We start from the raw sequence: 18,340 nt of genomic DNA, 5'->3' as shown, positions 1-18,340 counted from the left end.
GAGATAGCAAGAATTGCCACAGCGTGTTTTGCAACTCTGTGAGAAAAGACTGCAAATTCAGCACTCAGCTCGAGATTGTTCCCCTCTGAAACCCAACTCTGGAAGTCGTTTGGATCCTACAGCACACTGTGCAAACCAAGAGGGGCTGTTGTAAATTTTGTTATGCATATCCTGTTTATAAAAATGTTTCTATTTAGACTATTATAGACCTCTTTAGGGAAGTACTAAACTGATGTCAATTCTGGTTTGATCACCTAATTAAACGCTTGCTGATCTGTTTATAGCTGAAAAATGTCTTTATGTAGGCATTTTGTCATTGGGCTTCAATCACAGGAAAAGAAGTGCTCTGGTTTGTACAAGGGTGTTGACTTGGCTTATTCAGAATTCTGAGGTTTTGTTTGTATTGCTTTTTTCTGTACAAGGTCATTTTTATGTTTCTTGTATGTGGTTCTTAATGGCATTAAAATGCTGTGTATTGCATACATTGCCACTACTGTAACTGTATATGTTATATATAAGCTAACAGTATTTAGGTTACATAAAACTCACCCTTTCACAAAGAATGAGGTGGCTTCTTCCCCCACATATGTGTCTGAATACAGAAGCACAATATACTTTGTATCTTGCAGGTATGCAGCGTATAATTGTAAGTTTAATATTTATTGTAATCTTCCAGTTGCATACTCATTTGAGTAGCTTTTACTGATATACCAATCTCTTAAAAGAACCTTCACATATATTTTTCCCATGTATTTTCCTTTATATTCAAAATAATGTTCTCCTTCAGTGCTCCTAGAAAGAATTTTGTAGTTGTACTTGCAATCCTATACAATGTGTTTTCTTGAAAGAGTCTTTGAATATCAATAGTGCTGGGAACAACATGTGGAACCTACAGTTGTTTGTTTAGAGAGAATTGAGGTCATGTCTGGCTGTACACCCTTGGAATGTTTGGCCCTTTCAATCTTGTATTTCAGCTTCAGCAAAACAGTAAAAATGTTCAATACCTAAGTCATACCATTAATTAGGATATGAGGAGTTTGAAGCCTTTCACGTTTCTGAGTTCTCCTTGTTCTCGGACCAAGTGCTTTTATGGATGGGTTTTCACAGATGGGAACTCAAGCTGATCTTCCCCTGGCTGCTTAGGTATTAAGCAACACAATGCTCTGTGCGTTATTCAATGGTGTTGTACGATTTCTGCATGTAGAATATCAAGCATCATAGCATGTGTTGTGTCTTGGGATGTCTAGTTTCTAAGCCCCTGCTGACTTCTATTTGTGATAGGCACTGGATGTATAGTTTTACTGCATCTAAAAGATAAGCTTTCACATACATTCCTGAAATGCTCTTCTGGATCTGGTGCTAAGAAGTTTTCTTAGGAAACAATATAAAAATATGTTTCGTTACTTGCACCTGTAGCAAATGGACTGCATATTTCCTTTCAGATATTTAAAAAACCCCAAAACTAATTATGATTTCAAACTATGAAAAGGTTGAGGCTGTGATTGAAGTTGTGGACAATTTGAACTCTAGAAAAAACATGTGTTCACAAACAATTCTAGAAAAGTAGTGTGGAAATATGGTGTGTTTTTTATTTGGAAAGAGAAAAAGCCCTTGCTTCATCTTCCCATTTTGCTGTCAGGAAATCCTTATTGCTAATTGGCTTTGTAGTTAGGGGTGGTAATCAGGTTTGACTCGAGGTTTGCATTGGCTAAAGAACTGCCAAAGAATGGATTCCAAAGAACTGGATTTTATGGAGGTTTTAATTTATTTTTTTTTCCTGGCTGAGGTTTTGAGTTTCCCGGTATATAGATGTTGATATGTCTCTGTAGAAATGCTCTGACTGCAGCTCATCTCAAAGAACTTGTACAAACTTTCCCTGTGCTTAAACTTCCAAAGTGAGAGAACTGAAAGAAAACGAAAGCCTAAAATCCAAGATCCTAATGATCTTTCTGGAAATACTTCAATTATTTTGTAATGAGAATTTTATCAAATATTTGATTAGTTGTTTCAGAAAGTACAGTTCGTGAATACAGATGTACTAACAGTCCACTGCTGCCACTTGAGGCTGGTTCTGCTCCCAGGTGCATACTTTCAGTTATCTCATACCAGTTCTTCCACTCAGGCTGTTCACTGAGCTGACTGAACTCACTAAACCAGCACGAAACGAATGTAAGCAAGAAAAAAAGCCCAGCACATTTTTTCTGGGTGAACAAACTGAATCGGTCTGAGTATCAGAGCCAGCACAAAGGAATGGGTGGAATAGCCTGGTTTAGGGGGGTGGAACATTAAACGGAAGGAGAGGGAAGGAGAAGAGGTGGGACAACCATTCTTGACTTATGCAAGCTGTTAGACAGGCTCAGGTGTTCCCTTGAATGATACCCTGAACAGATGATTGTTGCTTGGACAAAGTCTGGCCTTGTCCATTGTACAGACTGGAACATTGAAGATGAGTTTGAGAAAGAGTATAACAAATACAAGGAGGACTCATGGACTTCTTCATCACACATTCTTTATGGCAATCCTACTTTTCCTTCAGTACGAAAAGCTTCTGAATAGCACCTTTTCACTGGAACACTAGCCACCCCAAAGTGAGGTAACTGAATGTGGAGAGTACACGTTACATCTAGAGATGCTATAAGGCTGACTTTCTTTCCTGAAGCATGTAACAATCCTAAAATCATGGTACTAATTGTTTGGGACATACTGACCCTCACTAATGTGGTGATCTTTACCAAAACTCATCTTGCTGAACAGCATGTGGAAGGTATGAACTTTTTATGTGATTAGTTTAGGATAATATTTATCATTTATAACTAGCTAAATGCAGATGATGTAATAATATCTTAATAATATTAAAACCTTTTAGAGACTGTGTGGGAAATTCCCACATAAGTGTGCAATAGTTCTGTGACATGAAAATTCTGAACATGAATTATGGGAAAAAAACCACTTTCTGTGAGGATAGAACTGATATTGTTAGTATGGGATGTGTGCATTATTTAAAAGAAAAAAAAAAAAAAAAAGTCTGGATTCCTTGGCAGTTGCATGCCAGTCCTGCAGCATGTGGTCTTTGTTGTCTTACCAGTTAGGACACTGAAGGAGTTAATAGGTAAAGTTTTAAGACTTAACAAGACTCTAAATTATCTTTAGAAATCACTTCTGTTACCGGTGTACAGAGGTGAATTTCCTATGGCATTGTTTCTGAAAAGGAAATGTTTAAATGACACAGTGGTGGTCTTTACAGAGGCAAAGAAAAATCCCTGTGTTGATTAATAACACAAATCATTGCACTGTGCACAGATTTTGTCCAAAGAAAGGCAAGACCATAGCTGTTTTGAAAGCTATATTTAAAAATAGTTCTGGTTCTATTAGTCATTGTTCCATTCCAGAAATAAAAAGAATTTATGTTTAACTCTTTGCCTGCTCTACTGATTTACTTAAATTGCTTAAGAAAAACAGGAGGAAATGTTCTGGCCAGTAAGATTACTGAAGAAATTATTCTGCCTTGAGAAATAGTCCAATATTAAAGTTATACTGTATAATAATGAACAGCATGTTTACAAAATGTTACATATAGAGAGTATTTACTCTGTATGGAAAACACTGCTTGACTCTTGTGTGTTACTGAATATGATCTATCAACATTTTTAGGTTGTAGCTCATCTACAGTTCACTCTGTCATGTGTCATTTTTAATTACTTCGCTGATATGTACTTTAAAAAAACCTCAACTTCAATACCAAGTTACAGAAAGTTAACACTGAGTTGTAACTCTAAGAAGTGCTATAATTGTAGGATAGATTTTCATAGGTTGTAATAACTGAGGGAAAAAAATGTTTTTGTCAGTTGTTAAGTCTTTCTTTAATAGTTAAATATTTCACTGTAGCTTTTTTTTTTGCTTTGCAGCTCAGATGTAGTAAATACAGAATTATTTCAGCTGTAATGTAGACTTTCAAATGTTCCATTAAAAAAAGTGGTACTTCTAACTCTAAAGTACCTGGCATTATTAGTCTACACAGAGTAACTGACAACCTGTTGCTTAATTCTTTATTGTTATTTATATAGAATAGGTATTCAAACTGGACATACCTTGCAAGTTTGATAGTTCTTCCGGAAGCACTGTGGTAATCCACCTGAGATCTTTATGTCCAGTTACTTCATATTAAAAAAAAAAAAAAAAGAGAGAGAGAAAAAGGAAGTTAGGCTGAGTTCTGTGAAATGGAAAGTAAATATAAAGAAAAATTCCACTCCCAAACTTCTTGATCCTCCTGGCACCGTGGGTGATACCAGAGTAAAGTGCTGCTTCAGATTAGCCCATCTTAGTACTGAAGAATGATATTAAGATGACTTGTTACCACTCATATGTTTTTCATCACTGCCTGTATTACAGCCAAAACTTCTGGCTTAACTCTAGACGTCTAGTGGAAGACTCTGTAAAACCTGTCATTTAATAATAGCTCACATCAGGCCATTGGAAGTACAGTGAGGTCCATTCCAGGTCATTCCTGCTATGGAAGCATTCTTATTTATGATTTCATTAGCCATTATTCTTTAAAAAGTGTGAATTGCATAAAAGTATAAATCCTTAGCCAGTGGCAGAGTAAACCAATAGCCTATAGTGATCAGCATGTTGCCAAACCTTTCTGAAGTTACAAAATTAGGACTTTGTTGTGTGGTTATATATAAATTCTACCTCTTGCTTTCAGTAGACAACTATATAGCTGGAGAAGATAATACAAGAATGTAAAATGTAGATCAGATTGTATTAGTCTATATAGCTAGTTTATATCTCTTGTGTATGAGAAATAAAGCATATTGTTTATTTAAAACAGAGACAATATTTGCAATATTCTGTGATAAGGATTGAAGTTGTGAGCTTAAAACAAAGTTTTTGAGAATTTGCCCTGTTAGATAGTTTGCACTGACATGCACATCACAATGTTTAGAAACTGTGTTATTCTTTGTTTACCTTTCGTAGACTGCCTGTTTATGTATACTTCAGAAATGTAGGACTAATTGACTTTACTTAAAGCGAGTTTCATAGTCGATGTAACAGATTGTGTCTTTACTTTTGCGATACATTATATCTATCCATTTCCATGCACATCTGACTTCATCTGTTTCTTTAATTAGCTTCTTTCCATGTTAAGAGGTCTTGCTGTGAAAAAATAGCCTGGAAATTATTATTTTTTTTTTTTCTATACATGTGATGTGTTGCTGTTTGCAAAATGACAGTTTAGGTTGCATTAGTTACTTTGTCTACTGTTACTTTCTTAAGGAAGAAAAAGATACTATGCCAAAAACTAAAGCTTTGGTGCTGTCATATCAAACGAGATAAGGCTTGTGTTACCTGCTGCATTGTTTTTGCATGTGTTCCAGTAGCATAGATGAATGATGATAATATTCTCCCTATCACTTTTCCCAAGGAATGAAATTACAGTTTCAAAAGCAATCATATTACCACATAAAAATCTGAAGGATGATCTTAAACTCTTTTGAAATCTCAAATTGCATATATCTGCATTCTCTTGCCTGCATTTAGAAACTGAAGCTTCCTAAGCAAACACTCCCCTGTGTTTTGAATAGCTTGGTTTGGACACATTTACTTGAGCAAATTAGTATTAAAGCGCTGTTTAAAAAAACCCTCCAACACTTTCTTGGCTCCTTAATAGAAGAGAGCAGGGCCTGAGGGTTGTGGTATAAATGTAGTAGTTTCTTCTTTTTCACCTCTTCCAATAGTTAAGTGTTGAATCAGCAATTTCAGCTGATCCTAGTTTTGCAGCAATGCTCCCTGTTCCTGATGTTTAGCAACATCTGAATTTTGGATAAATACTTCTTTTTAATTCTTATTTTCTCCTTTGTTTGTTTGTTTGTTTGGGTTTTTTGTTATTCTGGTGGTAGGAACATAGTCCTAAGTGTATAAAGTTTGTCACAGCCTTACTACATAATGAAGCTGGCACATAGAGTGGCAGGTAGTATCTGGAAAAAATGTAACCATCTTACTTTATAATGAATTATCCATATATTTTGTACAGCATATAGTATCAATATGGTATAAATAAATATTGCTTTGACATGCCATTCTTGTAATGAAACTGTTTAACATCTCAAGACACGAATTTAGTATTTTGATTGTGAATGTAATTGCATTCTAAAATAAAATACCCATAAGTCACCTTTTTTAGGTCTCTTGACTATCAGATTCTGTACTTTAGATGTTAGCTGTTGATAGCAATGCTAAAACCTAAAATAGGCCAGTGATTCTCAATCTAGTTTATAAACGTGTTCTTTTAAACATTTGCAGCATATTTCCAATTTACTAAAAACTAACTACTATTGCAGAATTCCTCTCCAGAATCACTGTTTCCAGTATACTTTAATTCTTGGACCCAAAGTCATTACATGAGCCAGCACAGTAGGGCAGCTGTGGAATTCTGAATGAAAGTTGGAGTGTGCAACCAAATGAATTGATGCTAGGCACTGGGGTCAGTGTTCCCCGCACTTTTTAGGGTAAGGCTATCGTAGTAGCCGTTCAAAGGCTGTAGCTGCAGCCTTCTGAGTTAGCATCAAATGCTGCTTTCTTCTCTGTGTTGTAAAGCAGTTGATTTGTGGTGATATACTTGAAGACACTGTTAAAAGAAAAAAAGATGTCTTATTGCATCTGCTGTGAGATTTTGTTTTTAAATAGCCTGAGAGAAAAATGTGTCTGTCGCAGTTGTTTAATCCATGATGTTGGGGTCTTAATGAAGAGACATACTCTCAAATAGAAAGTAGTCTGAGGGTATTTTCCTTGCAAGTAAATATACATATATATTTTCCTGTGAAATATTACATGTTTAAATAACTAAAAGATTATACAAGGTCAAACTGTTTGCTCAGACCTTTTCAGTGATTTCTGTTTCCACCAATGAAAGAGTTGGTTGCAAATTAGAACTCTGTCTTGCCTTATAATACATACATAACTTTATGAGTAGTGGAGATTAATTTCTGAGGCCAAGGATAGGAGTATATCCAGCATTTTGTGGTTCAGAATACTGTCTTTCACTGTGGTCACATATGCAAAGAAAAAGAAAAAAAAAATTTGGATGGTGTTTTTATATTTAACATCACATCAGTGATATAAAATGCTATCTTGATTTCTTTACTGAAAATGACTATATTTGTATTACCACATATGCAGCTAATGCTTACATTGCAGTCTCTTTTAAGTTGATCTTGTGTATGTTTGTAAGGCAAACTAAGTACTTTTTCATTTTCTAGCACAGTTTATAAATGTGGTTTACATAAAGTGATGAATCTAACATCAACTGCATGAATCTGTCTTGGAGACTGCCCATCACATTTTAATAACATGACATACTCCTTTAGTGCTCACAACTACTCCATGTGGAGTGCAGTCACGTATTTTGGTTTTAGCTAAGTTTTAGCTCTTCGCAAGTTGAACCACACCATTTAAGCCGAGTATAGAAAAACTATTCTTCATGTTCTGCAGTCCATTTTGATTCTTCAGTATTTATATATAAATACATTAAACAATCATTATTATTTATTATCATACATGAATCAACTTTCACTTGTTAACGGATGCATACTTTTTTGCATATTTTTGGCAGCTGATTTAGAAAATGCAACAAAATACACTGTTTCATTTTGCAGTCAAAGTCTTTAGTCCCTGGCATTTTTTAGCAACATATCAATATTGAAAGACAATTCGTAGCTCGCAGTATTAAGAGATCAGGTACAAGAAGAGTCAGCATGTGTGACTATAAAGTCAAGTGTGCATGCACATACATCCATGTGATTGTCAGGCTTATCACATGTTTTATGCAAGCAAGAATGTGATGATCTGGAATGACTGGAGAAGCCAAATACTAGCCTGAAGAGACGGATCTTATTTTTCACCCTTGCAGATAGTGTTGCCTTAGGCAGAGTAAGTTAACTTTGTTCTACCCTAGGCTACAGATTAAGACAAATTTCTGTGTATGGGAATGCCAATTTAAGAAGTCCCCAGCTAGCATATTCACACATTGATGCACCATCTCCATGGTCCTGTAAAAAGGTCTGTGCATGTAACTGGATCAGGAAACTGCTCTGCCTGAAAAATAACCTGCTTGATGAATGAAGGTCTTGAAATAGTTTTGGTTTCTGTACATGTCAATTGTTAGTCTTGCTTTTGATGCTACTTACAAGTTTGGATAGTGTTACATGGCATTTTTATGGAATATGGGTATTTATCTGCCTTACAGACATTGGAAACACCAGACATTCCTTCATGGAAAATCAAACAGTAGTTAAAATGAAAAGCTCTGCAACCAGTGCCAAACTACTGAATCACTCCGATAATAAGCTCTAAAGGAAAATTTTCTGTTTCAGAATACAAGCGGGACTGAGCATACCATTTCCTCATAGAGTATCAAGTATCTACTCTGCCAAAGTTTAACAATTAAAAAAAAACCAAACAACTGATCACCTGCAAATGCTGATTTCTTTTCCTCCAATTTTCCCCCTGTGTTCTAACAAACAATATGAATAATATGGAAGTGTTTTTGCTAGATTCCTATTGTTCAGAACATAAAGGCAACATTTAAAATGGTAGCTGTCATCAATTTCCATTGAGTTGGTAGTTTTAAGAAAAAAGAAGTATGGCCATCCAGTCCTTTGTATTCCCAGAAAAATGAAGTAAAATATTCAAAGCATGTCAGACTGCAAAGATAATTTTATCTAATGTAATTTGGTATTATGGCTTTTCCTAACTTTTCTTATCAACAGAAGTAATTTATATTCCATTAGAAATTCAAAGGTCCAAAAGAAGATGACTTAGACTCAGTTTGTGATAGACTGTTAGAAATGGAAGCAGTAAAGATTACATTTATAACATAGTAATTGACTACAGTTTGCACTTCTATGTTTAATGAAGAACACGGGTCCATAAATATTTGCAAGTACTTTGAACATATACTGTTATGTACGTGGAAAAAGTAACGATATTTCCAGGAAGATCTCCAGCCTAGATTTGTTTGCAAGTTGTAAAACACACAATTTGTTACTTCATAATAGTAAAAATGATAGCTTTCAGAAACATTTCTAATAAAAAGAACAATATTATCTCAGTAAAGAAGTGATTTCCCTGCCATATTGATTAACCTAGCCTATGTTCTCAGATGCGTGGTTTGTTCCTGGGAATTTTATAGGAGGGTCACATTTGTGTCTCATCAACACAGTAGCAGTAGCTCTGTCACGCAAGGTTGGGTCTCACACTAAATACATTGGGAGACTTCTAGATAAGTCTGCTTAACCATTGCTGTTATGGTTTTAATATTATTTTCTCGTAATTATGCTATTATTAAATAATAAGTATTACGTAATCTATTTTTTTTCCAAGTTGGCACTTTAAAAAAAGACAATTAAATTTGCTTTAATTACGTATGTATCATAAAGTGTTTTGCTGATTTTTAACATTCATTCTTTTCCCATTTCACCAGTAGGCGAAAACCACAAGTAAGCATAAGAAGAAAAGGAACAAATATAGAAATTAAATGTAAACTAGGGAAAACCTGCAATATTTTATATACCATAACAGATCTAATAACTATGCTGTTAAGTCTATTCTTTCACCAGTGAAATATGTTGAGGTTCTGCAGCTGTTCATACTAGTTCTGCTTACTAGTTCTTAAAACTTGTGTGTATAAAGTAGCAAACACATGCTTGGCATTATTCCCTCTGTGGGTATGCGGTTATTCAGAAAGTTGAACCTGCTCCAGCCTTGAACAAACATGGTTACTCTGATGTAGGCAGCAAAGGCCTGAGGCTGGTTGAAGCTAGGTGTGAGCTCAGTCCCACTTGCCATTGCACACCCTGTGATGTGGTGTGGTAGGTCTTACAGCAGAGTTGACCAAAAAAAAAAAAAAAAAGAGAAGAAATTGGAAGACAAAAACTTCTAAACTAAGCTAAAAGACCACTTAGAAACTAGCAGAAATTACTTTTACCGCTCAATGGAAATACTTATGTAAATTGAAAGAAAACATATGTCATAATTGCATATTAACTTGCAGTGTGGAAAACGAGATCTCTTTTGTAGAACAATTTGTCAAGCAGAGGCTATTATTTTTTTCCTTGAATGCTTATATTCCACAAAGGGTGATTTCCGTTTGGTTTGCCCACAGCAGTACAAAGTAGCTTTGACTTTAGAAAGTAAGCTTACTTACCAATTTATTACTTTGTTACACAAGCAAGCTACATCTTTGGTAATTTGTCAGCATATGATTCATACTGTGACTATACTTTTGTTTCATGGCTATTATAATTCTATGTGTTTTACAATTGATGCAAAAGATGTATGTCTCCTCACATAAAACCATGGGCTGTTCTTTGCTCAGAAGATTGTAAAGAAAGTTAATTCACCTAAAATGGAAAATTAATCAATGTTTCTTTCATTTAAGGTTTTACCAGAGGCTTTCAAAATAGCCTTCAAAATAAATACAGAATATAGATAATACAAATCTATTTGAACCCATACGTCATCAAGAAAGACAGAGAAAAATTATTTTGCCTTTTCCAGTGCAAAAACTAGGTTAACACAAAAGAAATGAGTGGGTGGCAGGTTCAAACCAAAAGGAAATTCTTCATGAAACATTTATAGTTCAGCTGTGGAAATGTGCAAGGAAGTGTAGTAGATTTTAATGTTTCATATAGACCCAAAAAGTAATTGGTCTAATTGAAAGAGGAAAGGTCTTGCTTCCTGAGTTCTCTGTTACAAGAGCCAAACTCTGCTGGGGAAAAATGGAAAAAGAGTTCTTCTTGGAAGGCTGGTAGTGAATAAGTTTTACTGAAGAAGTTCAGAACCTTCTTCCATTAGAAGAAAATAAGCCATATATATTTATAAAGAATAGTCATTCAAAAGGGGATATGAATCGTGAAATATTCATGAGGGCAGTCGTTCCATAACTATGAAGGTTTTTAAGCAACAGAATGTATGAGGCCAAAGGATAAAATGTAATGGTGTAGCCAACTCTCAGGATTTTGGAGAAATTGCTGTGAAAATATGAAGTCAATTTTAATCTTTTTCCTAATTTTAATCCTTTGAGAATACCATTACATAATTCACTTAGAAGATTCTTGTCTTGGTTGATGGTGTTGTTGAATATCTAATATTTCCACAGCTGTGTTCAGTATTACTCCTTTGAGAAAAATATCTGTCTTGTGGAAAAAATAAGTCAGCTTTTGTATATTTTGCCTAGGAATTGCTATCATATGAAAAGTTCCCACAGAGAAACAGATTTACTTTAGAACTACTGCATGCAAAACCTACAGTTTTCTCTAGATATACTCATAATGCTGCACACTTGGAATGAAAGTTCTTTTCTCTGAAATAACTGAACTGCTTCAAAGTACTTTGTAGAAAAAAAAGTGCATTATTAGCTGGTCTTAATAACTAGGTTTATCAAAGCTATGTTAATATAAAAGCCTAAATCGGAAGCTATGAATTAAGCAAATGTTTGTATTCAATAACTTTGTGGATATCTGTATCCTGTACAAAGAATTAAACACAAAAGAAATGGAAATTCTACCAAACTACAGTAATTGTTTACTCAGTGGCTGTAGGAAATTCCTTACATAACAGACAGATCAAACTTTACTTCTAGTTTTAGCGAGCAACTGAAGTAGAATGATTCACGTAAGCTGCATGGGCTCAAGTAATAGTACCCGGCTCCTGGGCAATGGCAAGAGGTAAAGTTGTCATCAGCTCTCTAGCCCACATCATTGTTCAAATGAGATTTATATCTGTAGTATCCTGGGAAACTTGATTCATTGTTGGGAGTTTTTAATAGACATGACTGCGGAGAAGAGGCAGTCGTGTGTTGCTCCAAGAAACTTCATAGCAGTGACCAGATTGTATATTGGGAAACTTTATTAACTGTGTTCACAGGCTGATAAAGTCAGTAAGTGCTTAATGGAAACGTGTGAAATTATGTTCAGCAGCAACCAGGCAGGGCTATGTGTGAAGTACGTAAGAGCATAAGAACAGCTGTACTGGATCCGATCAGAGCCCAGCTAGTCCAGTCCCCTGTCTTTGACAGTCACCAAAAACAGTTCCACAGAGAAAGGGTATTGCAGTTTATGGTGTTCCTTTGCTTTTAGTTGCCTTGAAGCAAAACAAAGTTCTGTTTTTAAGACAACTGTTTCATTTAGTGTTGAGATTCACCCTGAGGTAGTTTGGCTTTTTAAATGCCATTCCTTTTAAGACTGATCAAACATTATCCAGTTTAGATAAGGCCATTTATTGTGTGCAAAAGTTGTCACCATAATGCTGGCAAATCTGTTGGTTTAGTTTTGCTTTACTGACTGGGGTACTTCAGTACCATAAGATGGATGATAATTTATCATGAATTGTTTTACGTTGTGATCAAAAATGTTTTATGCAGTGCTCGACTACGTAAGTTCTTTCAGGGACGCTCAATGGTATGTGGATATTTTCTCAAATACACTTTAATGACATAGTAACTGTTGCAACTTGTTAATTTTGTATCACGTAATGGAAGATGGTTATGAAAAGTAATCTTTTATATTCTCTATTCATTTCTTAAACTGAAAAGAAAAAAACACTGCTAAGTCTTTATGTGTCTGTCCTGATGGAATTTTAATGTGGAACAGGGTGTCTGTTAGCAAGGAACATTACATGTGTAATGAGACTTTGTAACTTGGGTATTGGGAACTTTAAAGCAGTATATTTCCATTGAATTTCACCATGGCAGTTGTAAAAAAATTGTTAAAATTATTCTTGCCTAGCATTTGAGTATAGCTGCTTGATGCCTGAATCGGTATAAAACTTTTGAGTAATATGTTAATTTATTAGGAAAATAAAAAGCTAAATTCATTTTGATCATATGATAATTTCTTAATGTGGAAAGGGAGATCTGTTTAATACATTTTAGAGTTTAAGTGATGCCTTCACTACTTGAGATGGAAAAAGTGTTCCAACATTTTTCCACAATATTCTGGGCCTTGCAATTGTACAGAAGTTGTTGACATCATTAAATCAGATCTCTTATTTCACGTCTGCTGTTTTTTCCCCATTTATAGTGGTTTTCAGTGTGCCAAGAGAAGTAAAATTAAAGACTTTCCCCTTGAAATAGAGAGTTTGGGATTTAATGGCAACTAACTGTAATAGAAGAGTAATGTTACTAAATAAGCAATAGCAGCAGGGATCTCTCTCTTTTGTTCATTAGAAGAAAGGAATGTATGTCTACTGAGTAAGTCAAACCTATTATTATGAACTAGTCTTTTTGGATGGATGCTTATACCTTTTTCACTTTTCAAGAAGAAGTAAGTCTGTTATGCAGAGTTTTCTCAAAATGGGTGTAGGTTATATGGTTGACTGCTCTTTTGGGTCCACTAAATCTTTAAGTCCTTCCTGCATGCAAAACCAGCTTTAAAAGTAAGTCTCTTAAAAAACATGCACTCTTCCCCAAAGTAGTCTTCACCTCTACAGTTGGAACATTCTACAAGATGGTCATAGTTTGATTCTGCTCCCTTTTAAGCAGTTGATTTGACCTGAATTTTGGTCTTCCAAAACTTGATAGGTAACTTTAGCAAGGAGTGATTGTATAAAAGTTGTAACACATGTTGATACCGCATGTTCATTGTTGCTTTCTGCATTTAAACAGAAGGAGTGACCCGTTGTTGGTTGTTTCAGGCTGTAAATCCAAAGAGGATACAGACAGGTCCCTGTGGTTACATTTTCAAGTGCCTACACTTCCAAATGAGTAGAGATTTTGAAGCTTACTTTAGCAAGCTTCAGACTTCCAGAGCACCAGATACTGTATTGGTCTACAGACTGCTTCGTATAGAAGGTCGTCAGGATTATCGTGTAAAATTATTTTGGTAGTATTTTCTCATATTTCTAGTATTTTACTGTCTGTAATCTTCTGTCCTCTGAAAATTGTATACACTAGAATATAAACATAGTACTTAAATGAGAAAATGTTTTCTCATGAGATTTTCAACTAGTTAACATTTGTATTACTGTACAACAGAAATGATAAACTGTTTATTTTGTTGTGAGATAACTTTATAAAATTGTGACTTGAGAGAGATGTTAAAAGTTCATTGATTTCTTTCAGTAAGAGAGTAACCCAATTGTTGGTAGAGACATGATAAAATCATGCTTTCCAGTTCTGATTTTTTTTTTGGTTATGATTGCTAAGGGTTTTTTGCAGTAAGTGCAAGCATGATGCATGTTTCAGAATTGAAATTCAGCAATGGTATCAACCACTCTCTACAGTGTTATGGAAAAGAGAACTTGTTGGGTGAAATTCACTTTGTTGTCTTGTGCCACTAGAAAGCTAGTGATCAGGTCTCAAACTCTGTTTTGGAGCAAAGGTGAGCAACTTGTAGCTTTGGCATGAGGGGATCTCTTTATTAAATTGAAATGGAAAATGGAGAAGGGTGTGTACCGAGAGCTCTACATTTTTGGGGTGTCAGAGGTTCTAACTGCCTCAACACACGGGAATCAATAATAACAATTTCACTTTGGGAGGTGTTTGATGCCTTTATTTTTCTGAGGGTATTTTTTTAAAGAAAGATCTGCTACCTTATCACAGAGGAGAATCTGCCTCTAATCATTGCTTCAAATTCAGAAAGCTACCCAGGCTTCCATGGTAACAACCTTATTTTGTTGGACACCTTTGCAGTTATCTTACCAAAATTGTATGTCCCGATGCACAAAACAATAGTTCAGGCAACGTTCAGTCATCATTTCACCAGTAGAAATATCCTACTCAATAAAAATGTCATCAATACCTTTTCTATTAATATGCTGATAACCACAGGATGTCTTCTCTTAGGTCCCATTATAAATTCAAACATACCTGAAGGATTTACCCGGTCTTGTCCAACTTCGTATGTATGATGCATGAGCCAACAACGCAAATCAGAACTGAGAAATAGAGAGTCTAAAGCCCCAAAATTCCTCTTATGCCACAAAGCATTGTGGTTCTGGAATTGCTATGTCTATTGAATCCTAACCTTTGCTATTCTGGGTCTCTTGCTGACTTTAAAATATTTTACCCTCTCATTTACATTACATCCTTGTATTCAGATATATTTACCGTACATTTATCTCTGGCTCAATTACTAAAAAAATTTTATTCTGGTTTTTGCCCTACTGTGTGTATTTTCCTCTCTGAAATGGTAAAAAAAATTCTAACGGGACATCTCTGCAGTCTTAGCAACTTGCAGCTTGTTCTTTCTTGAATTTATCTGTGAATACAAATTGCAGCTACATCTGCGTGTGGAGAACAGCAGAGTACTTCTGTGCATCTACCCAAATCTGATTGTTTGTCAGGTTGTTACTTGATTGGCTTAACAGTTTTCTTCCTCAAACCACATTCTCATCAAGGACTTGCTGATTTGCCCACAGTGACTTTCTGTGGGCAGTCATTAATTCCACCTATCTAGGAATAATGTGAAGTCTCTCCCAGTACCTCTCGATTGAGCTGCTTGTCAGACTAAAAGATGAAATGGTGCCTACTTCCCTAAGACATAGGAAATTTTCAAAGGACCAACATGACAAAGGCTCAAGCAAGTTATTTCAATTCCACAAGAATATCTAACGGCTATTACAGGGTTTGGTCCATTCTATTTTATAAGACTTCTGAGTCTGATAATACTTTAACAGAACTTTATTCCATTCTCAATCTAATTGCCTTCTTTGAAGTATATTAGTATCCAATGTGAGCTTGCAAAAATTAATTATTTGCTCAAATATATTTTAGGGAATAAAGTAGCTGTAAGGGTTTGTGTTGAGCTGTCCTTTCATATTTTTATCCTACTGGCAGCCAAAGATTCTGAATTTGTTCCCATATTTTTCTTGACCAAGAATGGTCAGGTCACTTCTTTATGTCTTACTGTCACAAGCTGTAAAATGGTGATAATCCCATTTACTTTTTTTATAAAGTCCTTTGAGGCTCACTGATAAAAAGTCGTGGGACTTTTTATAAAAAAGCCCATTTCACTTCCAATGTAGTTGGTAATTTTGAAGAGTAAACAGACTTAAACTGCTTACATTTGACATACGGAAATGTTATCCAAGTTTAATTGCCCGTGTATTTCTTAAGTGAGTAAGCATACATTTGTTGCATACCCTTCATCCCTTGGCTTCTTTCGCCTTCTTGGTCTTTTGCCTCTGCTACTGTTGTATTCCAGTTCCAAAATGTTTTTCCTTAAGTCTCTCTGTTTCAATACTGTGGCATTATATTTGCATTATTATTTTAGGTCATGTCATGTTATCGAGTGCTTCTTGTAGGAACAACTTATCACAGCATACTTTCAGGCAAGCTTGATGCTCATTGTGTTAAATGGCGAAACGAAAAATCTTAGACATAAAATTCATTGCATAAAATTCACTTTTATGTTCTCTTAAAAGTGAAAAAGTGCATATTGGAGAAAAAAGTATGTTAATAGTCACAATAAATCTTTAGTCATCTGTATTTTAGCACTGTTATCCCATGCAAATTCAGTGGAGATTTTCTAGTGGGTCTTATAAAATCAATCTGAATGTTTTGATAGGAAAAATATTCTGTTTGAATGAAAAGAATTGCAACGATACATGTCTTTTTGCTTAGATTTATTATAAGAATGCATAAAATGGTGTAATACAGCAGCTTGCTTATCTGGAAATCCCTCCTTGGGTCAATCAGTAAAGCTTCTGACAGCACTGCTCAGCAGTGTTGCAAAATAAGTTTTTATTTTAATAATTTAGGTTTTTTTAGTCTCTCGAAACTGTAGTTTGGGAACTTAATGGTGCTTGCAAAGAAAAATTAGCCAAAGTCTTAGCCAAAGACAAAAGGAAGGAAAGAAGGAATCAAATGTTGAAAGTGCACAAGCAATGAAATCAAATCACCCAAAACAGAACATTGTATATAAAACTCAGCCTGTTGATTTCGCTATTCTTTACCAAACTTAGCAAATTACTATGGACTTCTGACCATATTTTACCAAACAAAATATCCAAAGCAATCTTTTTACAAAAAAACACACATCTTAGGATTGTTTCTTACAAGAAATGCATTGCGTTTTGACTCGCTGCAGATGAAGTACCATTGTGCCTTGCAGGTAATAGTTTATTTGGGTAAGAGAGGACTTTGGGATAGAACAATGTGATTTTGTTTTTATCCTGATTGTATAGCTTCAGAGAAAACTAAACTCACGTGTTCGTATATGCTGTCTATAACAAGTTTGGAGATCCTTCACCGTTAAATGCTGTGTGAACAGTATGCTTATGCTGATTATTTGTCTGTTGGCAGTAGTTTGGGATGTGTGGGAAATGCATAGTGAAACCTTCACTTCCAGAGTGAGGGCAATAAAGTTATAGTTCAGTATAATATATGTGTCCTTAAAAGGTTTTATGATGTGCAGTAGCTTACAACTTTTATATGCCTTTAAAAAAGCCAATACCTGTTTTAAGCCATTTCATCCTTTGTTCTGATCCATTCTGAAGAAGAAATGTTTAGGCAGCATACATAGAGTACTGAAGAAAATGGAGTACTTTTTTTTTTTTTTTTCTTCTTCCCCCTTTCTTTTTTTATGCCTCAGAATAACCCAGGAGAAAGTGGAGAAAGAATATAATATTAAAATTTGGAGTGGAATATTAAAAATGCTTCTTTTCCTTAAACTTAGACATTAAAAAAAAAATCTTCAAGAGACTGAACTCCTTCCTAGGGAAACAGCGATCTATTTGTAAACGCTTACTGTTGTATACCAAAGCAGACACTCATATCAAACGTATTACTGAAACTGCTTTATCGACATTGTCTCTGAAGTGCTGATTTATGACTATCTAGAAGCTTTCAAATAACCACTAACTGAATATTTAATAGTTTCAACGAAGTTTAATTAGTCCCCTAAATGGGCAACATGATCCTGCTCCTATACAGTATAAAAAGCTAGCAAACTATTGTACAAACAAATGGGACCTATCACTTTCTGACTTAAAAAATAAAAATTAAAAATTTCGAATAAACTTTGCTTAAAAAAAAAAAAAGCATCCACATTAGAAATCAATGGCTCATTCCTCTAGCTCCTCATATTCAAACACAGAATCTGATGAGTTTTCAGGGTCATGTCTCTAAAACAAACAATTTAACATTTTTTCCGTGAAATTTCACTTGGAAGGGAATTTATCACTGCTAAATATTTGGTAGAAAATCCAGTACCATGTTTGTTTTAAGAAATTTCATTCTTGCACTGCTAGAATATTCATAGCTCAAGGACTTTTATTTGTATCATTTTAAAAGCTGATGGTACTTTTCTAAAATCTGATCTTGCAGAACTGTATCTGGGGG

At 34.9% G+C, this 18,340-nt stretch overlaps 1 protein-coding gene across 3 annotated transcripts in view; it reads left to right on the top strand.

The window, feature by feature from the left end:
* CENPP (centromere protein P) overlaps positions 1-18,340 on the top strand; it is a gene marked incomplete at its 3' end in the record, with an annotated part of 144,984 nt that overhangs the window by 75,920 nt on the left and 50,724 nt on the right. The window lies entirely within an intron of this gene.

The sequence above is a fragment of the Phaethon aethereus genome (genome assembly GCF_964289735.1).
Source record: "Phaethon aethereus genome assembly, chromosome: 11".
Taxonomy (NCBI): Eukaryota; Metazoa; Chordata; class Aves; order Phaethontiformes; family Phaethontidae; genus Phaethon; species Phaethon aethereus.
The sequence above is the reverse complement of the archived record's forward strand: the minus strand, read 5'-3'. Positions and strand labels throughout refer to the sequence as shown.